The sequence below is a fragment of the Perna viridis genome, chromosome 5 (assembly GCF_037379345.1).
Source record: "Perna viridis isolate PV_CMFRI_1.1 ecotype Kerala chromosome 5, ASM3737934v1, whole genome shotgun sequence".
NCBI classification, from domain to species: domain Eukaryota; kingdom Metazoa; phylum Mollusca; class Bivalvia; order Mytilida; family Mytilidae; genus Perna; species Perna viridis.
Window position 1 is genome coordinate 5,063,978 of NC_142449.1, and position 13,832 is coordinate 5,077,809.

Sequence of the window (13,832 nt, forward strand, 5' to 3'; positions counted from 1 at the left end):
CTAACGGTATAGATATACGGTCATGCGAACCGGGTTCGTTTGTGTCAGATCATTGTGCGGTCAAAGTTGTTACGAGGATCAAAAAGGAAAATAGTTTTAGCAAATCTATTTCTTTTCGAAACTTTAAAAACACGAACCAAGTTGAGTTTGCAAATGATATTTCTCAAATGGCAATACCTTCTGAATCCGTGGAATCATTCGTAGATAGTTTTGAAAATCAAATTGAGAACTTGCTTGATAAACATGCACCTATAAATGTGAAAGTACAAGTCTGCAGGGAACCGAAGCCCTATTTCAGTGAAAATATCCATTCATGTAAGCGTAAGATGCGTCGCACAGAACGAATATGGCGCAAACACCGAAAACCGAGTGATCATGAGACTTATAAAGACGCTCTAAATAAATACCATTATGAACTTAGAAACGAGAAAAATCTAGTTCTTAGTAAAAAGGTACTCGACTCCAAAGGTGACTCGAAAAAACTTTATAAACTTGTAAAAGAGCTTACCGGAAGCAAGTCGGAAAACCCTTTGCCACTTATAGAAAATGACAACACACTAGCCGACAAATTTGCGGATTATTTTATGAATAAAATACAGAAAATCCGAGAATCTCTAAAAGACTTCGACAATTACGAACCTCTATAAAAAAATGTGCCATCATTTTCTTCGTTTGAAAAACTATCGCAAGATGAAGTAAAAACTTTAATCAATCAGTCACAATCTAAATCTTGCGAACTCGATATGTTACCTACTAAGGTACTATAACAATTTTTGGAAGAACTGTTACCAAACATCACGCAACTCGTAAATCTTTCTCTGACACAGGGAATTTTCCACGCCAAATGGAAGCAAGCTATAGTCAGACCTTTCTTGAAAAAAGCTGGCCTAGAGCTTATATACACAAATTATCGGCCAGTCAGCAATCTGTCCTTCTTGTCAAAATTAATCGAAAAGGCCGCAATCCACAGACTGAATAAACATGTGAATGACTATAACCTACTGCCGCAAAATCAGTCAGCGTATCGTCAGTTTCACTCATGTGAGTCCGCGCTACTTCGACTCGTGAATGACATTCTTGGCGGAATGGAACATCAGGAGATTACCGCTGCTATTGACTTAAGTACTGCGTTTGATACTGTTGATCACAGTATTCTGTTGAATGTTCTTGAACGCCAGTATGGCGTCTGCGGAGCGGCACTCCAATGGGTCGATTCCTACCTGAGACCTCACAGTTGTAGAGTTACTGTAAACTCGGCCATTTCATTACAACGGGAATTAGACTGTAGTGTTCCTCAGGGAAGTTGTCTTGGTCCATGGCTATATCTGACGTATGCAGGGACAATATTTGACATAGTGCCTCCATCAGTTACTATTCATGGTTTCGCTGACGATCATACAGTGAATAAGCAGTTTAAACCTACACCCGCAGATGAAGCCATTGCCATTCAAGAACCAGAGAACTGTGCTATTGATATTAACAACTGGATGAACAATAATAAGCTAAAGATGAACAATTCAGAAATAGCATTTATTCTTTTCGGGAGCCGGTCACAACTTGACAAGTGTTCTACTAAAGACATTTCTATTTGTGGCGAAAAATTAAGTCAGAAAACTATATCTGGGTGCTTTTTTGTATGACACTCTAAATTTCCAAGAACTTATAAACAGGAAATGTAGAACAGCCATGATATTTTTTTTCAAGATAAAAAGTATTCGAAAATGTTTGTTAAAAGAAGCCACGGAAACTCTAGTGTTACCTTTAGTTGTTTCATATTTGGATTATTGCAATGTTATTTCGTAAGGTATTTCTCAGAACGAATAGTTAAAACTTCAACGCATTCAAAACATGTGCGCCAAATTGGTATTGAATGGCTCAAAGTATGAGAGTTCTAAACAGGCTCTATATGATTTATATTGGCTGCCAGTAAAAGCTTGAATCAGTTTTAAAATATTAACATACATGTACAATTGTTCTGTTGGTAATGCACCGTCATATTTAATTAGTTTATTGTCTCCTCAAGTGTCTAAACGTACACTAAGGTCATCAGAGTCTTCTGTAGGTTGTTATGTTATTCCTTTTAACAAGAAGAAATCATTTTCAGATAGAAGTTTTTGTACTATTGGTCCTAAATTATGAAATGAGTTACCAGTTAGCATAAGAAATTCCAAATCTGTTGATATTTTCAAAAGTCAATTAAAGTCACTGTATTTTGAAGATTATTTTTCATTATTCTAAGCTGAAGTAGTCATAAGTTAACAGTGTAAGATGCCAGTTTTATTATTGGTATAAGTATATATGTTATGTACAGTTGCTCTGTTGTATGTTCATATCTTTATTTTTTGCATTGTACAACGCCATTTAATATACATTGTGTAGAAATAGGCGTTTAATCGAATAATAAAGTTTCAAAGTTTCAAAATGTAAAAAAAAATAAGAATTTTGGTTGATATGGTAACCAGATCAGATTGTTTTAGCACTTTATTGTAAACTGTTTTACTCAAGGCATTTTTCATTAATATAATTATGTAGTGTGACAAATTTCCACCATTCGATATGAAGAAATTACATTCAAATTGTGATAATTTGGTAATTTTTTGGCTCAAAATTAGTGGTTGCTAAGGGGTGGTCGTTTCTATTATAACGGTGAAAATATTTTTTCATTTTTGTTTAGGTGTTATTTGTTGTTTTTCCATTATATCCAAAAAGTCACTTTGGATAAAAGATCGGACATCAATAAATCACACACAATGTAAATTGTATGATTCTTAGGCGGACTGCTACTTAAGTAACTGTCTTTGTAAGAATCATGCAAAATCTGAAAAATGTGATACAACCTAAAAAAGGCTACATATTTTTATTTTTGTAATTAAGTTGTTTTATGGGCTATAGTATGAATTGTGTAATAATTCATTCAAATCTGCCTGCTCTTAGGAGATAATCAACATTGAAAATCCAGTAGATTCTATTGTATTTGAGTGTCATTACAGAGTTATCTCCCTTAATCTTGAATTCTACAGTGCATTCTATACAATTTTTATCTCCTATGAGCACGGGTTATACGAAAAACCAAATGTTAATTTCTGTTTACTGAAGCATTTTAAACAAAATATCAAAAATAAAAATATGTGGGCTTTCCAACTATGTATCAAATTTTGCATGATTTTTAGCGTGTATGCTACTTAAATGTAAAGCAACATATCCATATGACGTTTAAGAACGTCTTCAACAATGATTATCTTTAGAAGCAGTGAAACCGATAGGAGAGGAAATATGTGACTTAGTATTCCAGTCGATTCAAGTGGTCTCTTATATCCAAACGAACAATATGGTTCAAGCTACAACCGAAAATGTCAGTGAAAAAATGTATGGAACCCTATGGAATCCATAATTAAAAGGATATGGCTATAGGTTTATATCATATAACATTCAAATATAAATATAAATAACCAAATATGCATGAAAGCAATTACCCATTAAATTGTTTCATCATAAAAAAAACTAAACTTTAAATACTCATGTTTTTATCTTAAAAGATGAACTATCTATAATGTCATTACATCGAAAAATAATTTTGTGCCAAAATTTATCAGAATTGTAATTTGTGGTCAGACATGTTTTAACACCAAATGGTTTTATGTTTGTAAAGGTTTAATTTTCTTTATCTCTAAAACTGGTATAACAATGTTAGAATGAAATAATGTAACTAACTTAGAGGCAGTCAAAAATGCCAGATATTTCATTATTATAGTACACAGCGTATCAAAATTCTAGCGAACACAGTGGAAATTCAGAAAAGGCATGGCAGATTGTCTACCATCTTCTGTACTCTTGTCGTAGTACATTAAAGGGTAGTCTGGGGTAATTTTCAGGGCACCACTGCATTCTTGGTAGTCAGATCCAGCAATCAGACATGTCGGCTGACAGATGTTTCCCTCGTTGTCATATACCCGTACGTAAACTGATTTCGTGTTAACTGTAGGTTTCTCAAAAGCCATCATTTCTAGTGATTCAGAATTTTTTATTCTCCCATCAAAATTGATGCAGTCTCCAAAATTTCCCACATACGAAAGACCAAACGTGTCGATATTTATTGTGTAGTTTGTTCTTTGTCGTAGAAAATCCTTAGAAGTGGCCTGATTCGATAGGAATTTGTCAGACATAACTGTTATCATTACAGGTGACATAACAAAGTTATCTTTCATATTTTCTGGGTAAATACTTTTGTTCAGAGTTAAGCTATTTATATCAAAACCTATATCAAGTCGATTTTCTTTCTTTTCACCTCTGACAAATCGACGTTTACGACCTTTTCCTAGTGTTCTAGGGTCAATAATAGATTCGAGAAAAGGTTTTGTGCCTGAGGGCGATTTAGAATTTGATGCTGTTATATTTTGTGGTGGTAAGAACACAGTAGGTCCAGATATATCTTTTTTTAATGATGGATCCATCGGGATTTTATCCGCTTCTGTATATCTGTATTTAACTTTGCTTAAGCCATCATTGTCAGTAAATTCATCGCGGGAACGTGAGACACATGCATTTATTCTTTTATTACAGTAAAGAAATTCATTTCTTCTGCCACACCCATTTGCACATGAAGGAGAATCGGCATATCGATAAATTTCGCTTGTGAATCGATTGCTATAACCCTCTTTGTTCGTCATTGAGGTATTGAGATTGTCCATTTTTCTATTTGGGGCGTGTAATGTTGAATTTGTTTTTGGGTAGTCCTCTGACGAATCTATTTCTAGTGTTTTCTGTCTCTCTCTGAATTTCTCCCAGAGGTAATCAATATGACAATGTAACAGAAAGAAGACTGGGTCCATTGCTGAGAGATACAGGTCAGCCATATGACCATTAGGGGCGGCAACCCAACGATGAACAGCATCATGGTGAAGTTCCAAATTGTCATCAATTTTTGCAGCTGTTGGAGTTAAGATTTCTCTGTGATATCTTTTGGTAAAAACGTTTTTAATCCTGTCGGGGTTAATCAAAGAACTTCTTTCGCCTGGAACATTACGCCTTAAGAATGTTCCATCCGGTGTCATCCAGAATGCAAAAGGTCCGTTGTAGACAACTCATTTTCCGTTACCTACCAATACCTCACTGAACATAACAGTATCTTCTGGTTTGTTCATGAGAAAGTCAGGCGTCGAATCCCAGTACGATAAGGTCAGATCTCGTTTCTTAGTGCGAAGAGCGTCTTCATACCTTGTAAGTAAATAAAATTACTGATGTTGTACTTATATAATAGTTGTTGATAAACTGGTCGATATCATGATATTTACGACAGTCTAAATATTACGACATTGACCAGTTTATCAACAGCTATCATGTTTATTTCATTGAGGAAGCATATCGTTGATTTTTGTTGTTGTATATATAAACACATATGCCGTGAGTGTACTCTTGGTCGTGGATAAAACTTTTTGGGATTCGGCACTTGAATCAAATTTTTTTTTTGTTTTGACCACCACCATCAAAACAAAAAAAATATCTCAAGCAACGAATGCCAAAAGAGATTAGGCTGTGGACTTCGTCTATTAGTTTTTGCATATTTAGTTGATTATATTATATGTTTGGTATCACTATATGACTTAGTCCATTGTAAAAAAATTAATAAAAATAAATCTCTACCTATCGATCCGACAACATTTTAGAATGGTGATCGGAAACATGACATTATTTTATTGGACTTGGAGATTTCTCATCAATTGGCGGGCGCGCACTATTAAGTTGATCTACCTTTCTGTCTTACATGCACTTGGAAGTGTTTATATTATCCCAAAAAGTATTTTGCTGGGTCAAAGATTCAGCAAATGCTGTAGGCTGTACAATATACAGCGTGCAGATTACAAATTGGATCACTAGGTCCAGATCGACATTAAATCACGTGATAATGCATTTAATTAATTTAATGAATGAACGTGGTAACATGAGAACTAATTTCCCCGAATACACCATGACCCACATTCACGGGTATGACTATGCCCGAGGACTATGTAAACGCTTCAATGATTTGCACCGTCCGTATACCACATATGAGTGCAAACCTGGTCGAACAGTATTGAGTATATATGTTAGCACGAAAAACGAAAATTAAAGCAAGTATAGGAACAGTCAGTTGATGATCGTCGTCACTCATATCGAACCATACAATTGTGAGGATAACCATTAGTGGTTAGTCAAAATAGTAACATTAATTATTCAAACTGAATTCAAAAAATATTAAACATAATTAAACAAAAAAAACAATGATAAAAATTGATTTCCCTTGTTGTAAACATTGCACAACACGTCCTTACACCTGTAATGTATTCATAAAGCACAATAAAAAGCGGTAAAAATCAATATATGGGCTATTGAAATCACCAGAAAAATGGAAAGTTTCAAACATCTGTCTAATCCGTGAGACATCTATTCAAATTACACAATCCATTGAACACAAAGAAATTCAAATCAAAATTTAAAATCTATTCAAAGTGCCCATTCAATTATTACATAAAGACAATGAAATTACAAACAAATAATTAGAAAAAAAAATAATTAAAAAACAATAAACGTTAATGAAAAAAAAATGAACTATATAATGACACTAATAAGGACACTTAATGAGGATACCTATGGAGGTCGTTTTCTCCCTCCTAACCTGTAAGCCCCCTCCCCTGTAGATCAAAAGGTCTCCATGTTCCCTTTATTGGTCCCCTTCCGGTCATACCCAAGGTCCACTTCCGGTCCCCTCCCTCTACCGGTCACTTCCGGTCCACGGTCACCGGATATTACGTCATGCACATGCGTATTGGGGTGTACCACCCGAAAAATGATACTTCTAAAACTCATAGTATACTACTCCCATTCTCAAACTTTTAATCCAAATAATGGAAATGTCTTTAGGTCGAGTTGTTCGGCATAGGAAAACATAATGGTTCCTAACTGCAAAACGCCTTTACAGTACTGATTTTTTATTACATTTAATTTCGACTTGTATCGTTTTATTTTGTTTTGATTCATTTTGTTTCTTATTGTTTCGTTTCGATTTTTTTTATCGATTCTTTTTGTTTCGCAATTTGTAAGTACCCAAGACATGGGTAATACTTAATACGTCATTTTGGTAAACACCTGCTCGCCATACTGTAGACTGTTATGGCCAACAGTAGGCATGGTAACATACTGCAAAAAATATTACTGAGTTTTAGTACAACTCAGCCAATTATTATGTCTTATAAAATATCAGGCACTTAGACAATACCACAGGATAAAAGCATGCATGGAGAAGGTGGTAAAAGGGTAAAAAATAATAAGACCATTTTCGATTCATTCTCTCACAATTTCAGTTCCAAAAGTTCGTGCGAAATAAGGTATTTTGAAAATCAGCCATCTGATGCTGCGGAGAGAACCTAATACGGCAGGTGACTGAAACGTTCCGGATACCATTCTTCATTTAAATTACACTTGTTTACCATAACATATATTACATCTGTCTATGTATAAATGCTTATCTACATATAAACAATACATTCACCAAATTTCAACTTTTAATTTTTAGTTTTACAAAATTTGACCGGGGTAACTTGATGTGCGAAACAGTGCGCCTTAATGTAACTGTATAGTGCACCCCAAATTAAGCTGCCTTGATACGCCTGACACCGAAGGTACAAACCGGATATTGTTGCTTTTTCTGGCCATATTCTAGTTACCTGGTCAATATCATATCTTAAGTAATTTGAAAGAATTATTTAGTCTTTCGTTTTAAATTAAGAACGTATATATACGTCATTGGAGACTCGGGGTTATATTCGAGAGAAACTTGTGGAACGAAAATATTACCCAAGGTTATTTCTGGCCATAAGTATGCAGACCCCAGTTGATAATACAACCATAAACGCTCCCGATTAAATCGCCAAAATGATTTCCATTTCGACTCTGGGAAAAAGTTTCGTCACTGACAAGAAAACAGCAAAAGTAGTCAAACTCATAACACTAGTAGTTAAAATGCTTACAGAACCAGTAAGTATCTATGCCATCCTAAAAAGTTTGGTCCTTTATGTGCTGATTCAATGGATAACCCCTGATGTGTTAAGGCAAAAGCGTCATACTTGTTTGGTTTGACTGACTACAAAATACAAATTAAGTATTTTATGAATAGCTTTGAAATCGTGCAACACTTTTATAAAAGGTTTGTCGATCTCCTGTGTTTTAGTTTAAACCTCCCGCTTCCATTACTGTTCATTATTTCTGGTATTACAAATGGGCGGCATAAAATTACCGCCAGGCAAAATCGGTTGAATCAGTAGTAGTATAATTAGTACAGAAAATATGAACAATAAATACGTGAAATTAAAAAAAAACAAAAACAACTAAATACATTAAAAAAAATATACATGTAAATCCAAGCCACAAGTTTCAAAACGTCTTGAATTCGTGGGAAAGTGCGTCAAGTATATGTTGAAATAATAATATTCTAGTAAAAACTACAGAAAAAATAATTTGTCGATAATCAAGATCAGTCAAATCAGTAGTCAAAACAGTACATTTCGAAGATATAAACAATAAATAAGTGAAAATAAAAAGAACAAAATACAATAAAAAAAAATGTGTAAATTCAAGGCACGAGTTTCAAAAAGTCTTAAGTCAAGTTCGAGATGTAATAACAACAAACAAGTTAGAATTGGAGAAAATTAATTTGAAGAGATAAAAGATAAATTAATCACTTGTCATATGTCGAAAAACAACCTGATTTTCAACGTCGACATATATAAAATTTTAAGGGAAACCAAGGGTACAAGGATTCTAACGGTATTATGATGTCATAATGCTATTTTTTGTTGTGACGTCAATGCTTAGGATCAACTTTACATTAACGACTTTTTGTGAAATTGGCACCAGGTGTGCCGGTAGGGAAACGTCCTCTGCTTTCCTAGAAACACCCGCCCGCCGAATTGCTAATAAATGTCACGTCCTCGGTAGATGAAACAGGAATGAAAAACAAGGACACAGAGAACAAATCTGTTCTTATGGTACATATGGATATATCATATGTTCCAGAAGCCTATTTTTAAGAAGTCTAATATGGATCAAAAAGTCCGCGTATTTTCGACAAGCTCTAGTATCATGTATGACTTTTAAAATTAATGAAAACTTCATAGGTGTTAAAGGGATGTCGTCTCAGATGAAAAGAATATTGACAATACGGATGAGAAGTCATCGCGTCTGTCGTATAGTTAGATAATGAACTTTATCTCATGTTTTTTGGGTAGCTGCGATGAATAAAATTTCGACTCTATGGTTGTTTATACATAAAACGTCATCTTTAAAGGCCGTAGCCAGGGGGCACGACGGATTCGATGGCACCCCCTCTTGAAAAAAAACAACAAAAACTTTGATTTACATATTAGCCTATAATTAAGTACCAGTCTATATAAGATTCAGACACTGCCAATGGTAAAGTGATTCATGATGTAAAAAAACCCACAGACTATGTACAATCTATATATAGACCTCCAAAGCAGAATGATTTTTTGGAACAATTTGATGCAATCCTAAATAAACTTAACCCACAACATGAAATTTACATATTTGGAGATTTCAATATATTCTGGTTGCAAAATAAATCCAATGGGTACAAAAACTATAACAGTGTCCTCAGCCTACATAATAAGAAACAGATTATTGATGAACCTACTAGAATAACAGACAAACATTCATCATTGTTAGATCACATTATCTGTAATATAAAAGAAAATATAAGCCAATCTGGTGTCTTACCTATTGGTTTAAGTGATCATTTATTGACATATTGTACAAGAAAGATATATTAAAAAAAAGTGACAACTCAATTAAGATTAGATCTACAAAACATTATGATAAAGATATTTTCACAGAGTTGCTGACCAAAGTAGACTGGTCAAAATTATATCTTTGTAGAAATGTTAACAAAGCTTGGGGCATTTTCAAAGATTTATTTTTATCTACATTAGATGAGGTAGCTCCGATAAGAGAAATAAAGGTTAAAAAGAAAACTGAACCTTGGATAACATCAGAAATACTTGAGTTAATATCAGAGAGAGATCAGTATTTTTCTACTTTTAAAAGATGAGGTTGTGATGAGGACTACTCAAATTACTGTAAACTGAGGAACAAGGTGCAAAGAATGATAAACAGTGTAAAATCTTGTTATTTTGAAAATAAGATAGAAGAGAATAAAAATAACCCCAAAAAATTATGGGATCAATTTAGAAATCTGGGTTATAGTAATAAGCAAAAAAGATACTTCAAAAATTGTTTTAAATATTGAAAACAGTAGCTGTCATGATTCTCGCACAATTGCCAATCATTTTAACAACTTCTTCACTACTGTAGCTAAAAAACTAGTTGCAAAACTGCCAGCAGCTAAAGGGTTTTACAATTACAGCTCAAATATTTTCCAAAATTTTTATAGAAAGGTTTCCATGAATAATTTATGTTTTGAACTGTCTCCTGTTACGGAGGAATTTGTTTTTAAGGAACTACAATCTCTGAATGTTACAAAGAGTACGGGTCTGGATGGTATTCCCTCACGATTTCTTAAAGACGGAGCACACGTTTTGAATAAACCTATTACATTTATTATAAACTTATCTATTACCAGTGGCAGGTTGGATGTCGGTAATTACAGGCCTGTAAGCATACTAGTTGTGATATCAAAAATACTAGAAAAATCCATATATTCACAACTGGAGAGATATATGGTAAAACATAACCTATTATACGACCTACAGTCAGGCTTCAGATCTAACTACTCAACCGACAAATGTCTAATACACCTACTAGACCATATAAAAACCACAAACATCTCATGGTTTATACACAGGAATGATTATGCTCGACCTATAAAAAGCATTCGACACAGTGGACCACAACATTCTCTGCCACAAATTAAAATCTCTTGGTGTCTCTTCCACAAAATGGTTTCAATCGTACTTATCAGATCGAAAACAAAAAGTCGTCATAAACAGAACAGAATCTGAATTTTTGAATGTAACCTGTGGCGTACCTCAGGGTAGTATATTAGGCCCTCTTTTATTTCTGGGCTATGTCAATGATATGACAACCAGTATCAGCTCACAATGCAAACTTTTATTATACGCTGATGACAGTGCAATCTTATACTCACATAGAGATCCCGGTATTATATCATCCAGACTGGGTCAGGAACTCCAGTCTTGTAGTCGATGGCTGGTGGACAATAAACTGTCGTTGCATTTGGGTAAGACAGAATGCATTATGTTTGGCTCCAAAAGAAAGTTAAAGAAACTTACCCGGTTTAGTGTAAAATGCAACGACCATACAATAGATTCACAGACAAGCCTAAAATATTTGGGTTTAAACATAGATCAATACTTGTCTGGGGAGTCTATAGTTAAAAATATTGTCCAAAAGTCTAGCTCAAGACTGGGGTTCCTGTACCGAAATGCTAAATGTCTACCAGAGGAGTCCAGGAAGTCACTGAGTGTGGCACTTATTCAGTGCCACTTCGACTATGCATGTTCATCTTGGTATGCTGGTCTCAATAAAAAATTAAAAAATAAACTTCAGGTTGTTCAAAACAAAGTCATTCGATTTATTAAAATCCTGGACTCTAGACATAGCATAGATTTTAATATATTTAAAGACGTTGGTATTCTTAATGTGGAAAACAGGGTACGACAAATGAGGTTAAACCATGTTTATAAAATATTTAATAGAAAATCACCATCTTGTATGAATTGTAATTTCACAAGAATTCGAGATTGTCATAACCATTTTACCAGATCTAGTGAAAATAATTTTTATGTCCCAATTATAAAGGGGCCAACTGTTCAATCTTTTTATTATAATGCAATTAAAGACTGGAACAATTTACCAGCAAATTTAAAGAGTTTAAAAAATTCAGATGCGTTCAAACTAGGAGTAAAAAATTTTTTATTTGATCAATTGAAGCAAGCTCGGCATAAATAGTTTCATTATTATATTGTAATACAGTGGATTTTACTGTACGTCAGTACTTTGAGTGTTTGAAGATGAGTACTGGATGAGGACCATTGTTACTGTTGCAGAGTGGCGCTTGCCGCCTGGACACTACCTTTGGTCAACAGCCATGAACTCTTCTTTGGACACTTAAAGTCTTTAGATTTTATTTATAATACTAGTGATTTGTTTCCTTTCAAGATACCCTGCCAAAGTTTTGAATTGTTATACTTTTTGTTCACCTCTAAGATTTTTACTCTATGAGGACCCCATTGTAAATAAGCTATTTAGCTTTCATGGGCCATCCTTGATTAGATATCAACGTCTTGGGTTCTATATTTTTGACAGTTCAATTCTTTTATACTTTTAAAATTTTATAGACAATATATATTTGTATTTTATATTGTGTATATGTATGTTGTAAATTGTGTAACACATGTAATATGTTGATATTTAGTCGAAATAAATCATATCATATCATATCATATCATATCATATCATATCATATCATATTTTTCTCCCAAAAGTGCAACAACCAAATGAAAAACTGAGACTGGTTATGTGATCAGTAACTCTTTCTGAACAAGAAATTAAACTGAATTTGGTGGGTTTTTACATGCGTAAATCACCTTCTGTTTTATTTTAGAAAGACTGCTACTTAAGGAGAAATTGTACTAGATAACCAAGTAAAATTGCTTATTAGTGACCTGTTCGCATCCCCATTCAGAAAACCTGACTACAGCCCTGTCATAACGGAAACTGAGATCATAGGATTTGGCGAAACGATGTTCTTCCTTTCGGATATCATCAGCTATGAATTCATCCTCATAAAAATGAAGGAAATTTAAAGGGTCGATCGATTTAACTAATCATGTATTATTGCATAATTAACCACGTTGATTAAAAGAACTGATGCTATAAAAGATGTTTGCAGCCGGAAAAAATCCAATTTCTATAAATATATATATAAGTCTAAAGGATTGTACAACGATACCGATCAAGATGTTAACACACTATAATAAAGTATATAATGGGCAAAATTTTCAGTCAACAAATGACCTTCTTCAGTGCCTTAAATAAACTGAGTGTGTATGAAAGTAAATGGTCTGTGAACACAACTCACTACCTAATCAGGTGAATACCAGTGACGTATAAAAAAAATTTACCGACAGTAACAAAGATCTTGAACATTGTGCTATAGACACACGTTGCGTGTTGATCTTGAATACTGAACTGTAAAAATAAAAAAAATATTTACAAATACTGTTATAAGAAACTATACAAGATAGGAAGAACTTAATGTTTTTTGTTAATTCCGTGTGGGAGTTCTTGAACGCCAGTATGGCGTCTGCGGAGCGGCACTCCAATGGGTCGATTCCTACCTGAGACCTCACAGTTGTAGAGTTACTGTAAACTCGGCCATTTCATTACAACGGGAATTAGACTGTAGTGTTCCTCAGGGAAGTTGTCTTGGTCCATGGCTATATCTGACGTATGCAGGGACAATATTTGACATAGTGCCTTCATCAGTTACTGTTTATGGTTTCGCTGACGATCATACATTGAATAAGCAGTTTAAACTTACACCCGCAGATGAAGCCATTGCCATTCAAGAACTAGAGAACTGTGCTATTGATATTAACAACTGGATGAACAATAATAAGCTAAAGATGAACAATTCAAAAACAGAATTTATTCTTTTCGGGAGCCGGTCACAACTTGGCAAGTGTTCTACTAAAGAAATTTCTATTTGTGGCGAAAAATTAAGTCAGAAAACTATATCTGGGTGCTTTTTTGTATGACACTCTAAATTTCCAAGAACTTATAAAAAGGAAATGTAGAAC

The 13,832-nt window shown here is 34.0% G+C and overlaps 1 pseudogene across 1 annotated transcript; it reads right to left on the minus strand.

Annotated features, from left to right (window-relative positions):
- Nucleotides 1–2,932: 2,932 nt before the first annotated feature.
- Nucleotides 2,933–9,711, minus strand: LOC148615700 (tyrosinase-like protein 2; annotated as a pseudogene). Its single transcript, XR_015921944.1, has 3 exons — nucleotides 9,703–9,711; nucleotides 8,004–8,116; nucleotides 2,933–5,214 (listed from the first exon to the last, which is right to left on the minus strand). The product of XR_015921944.1 is annotated as a tyrosinase-like protein 2 (transcript).
- Nucleotides 9,712–13,832: the final 4,121 nt, after the last annotated feature.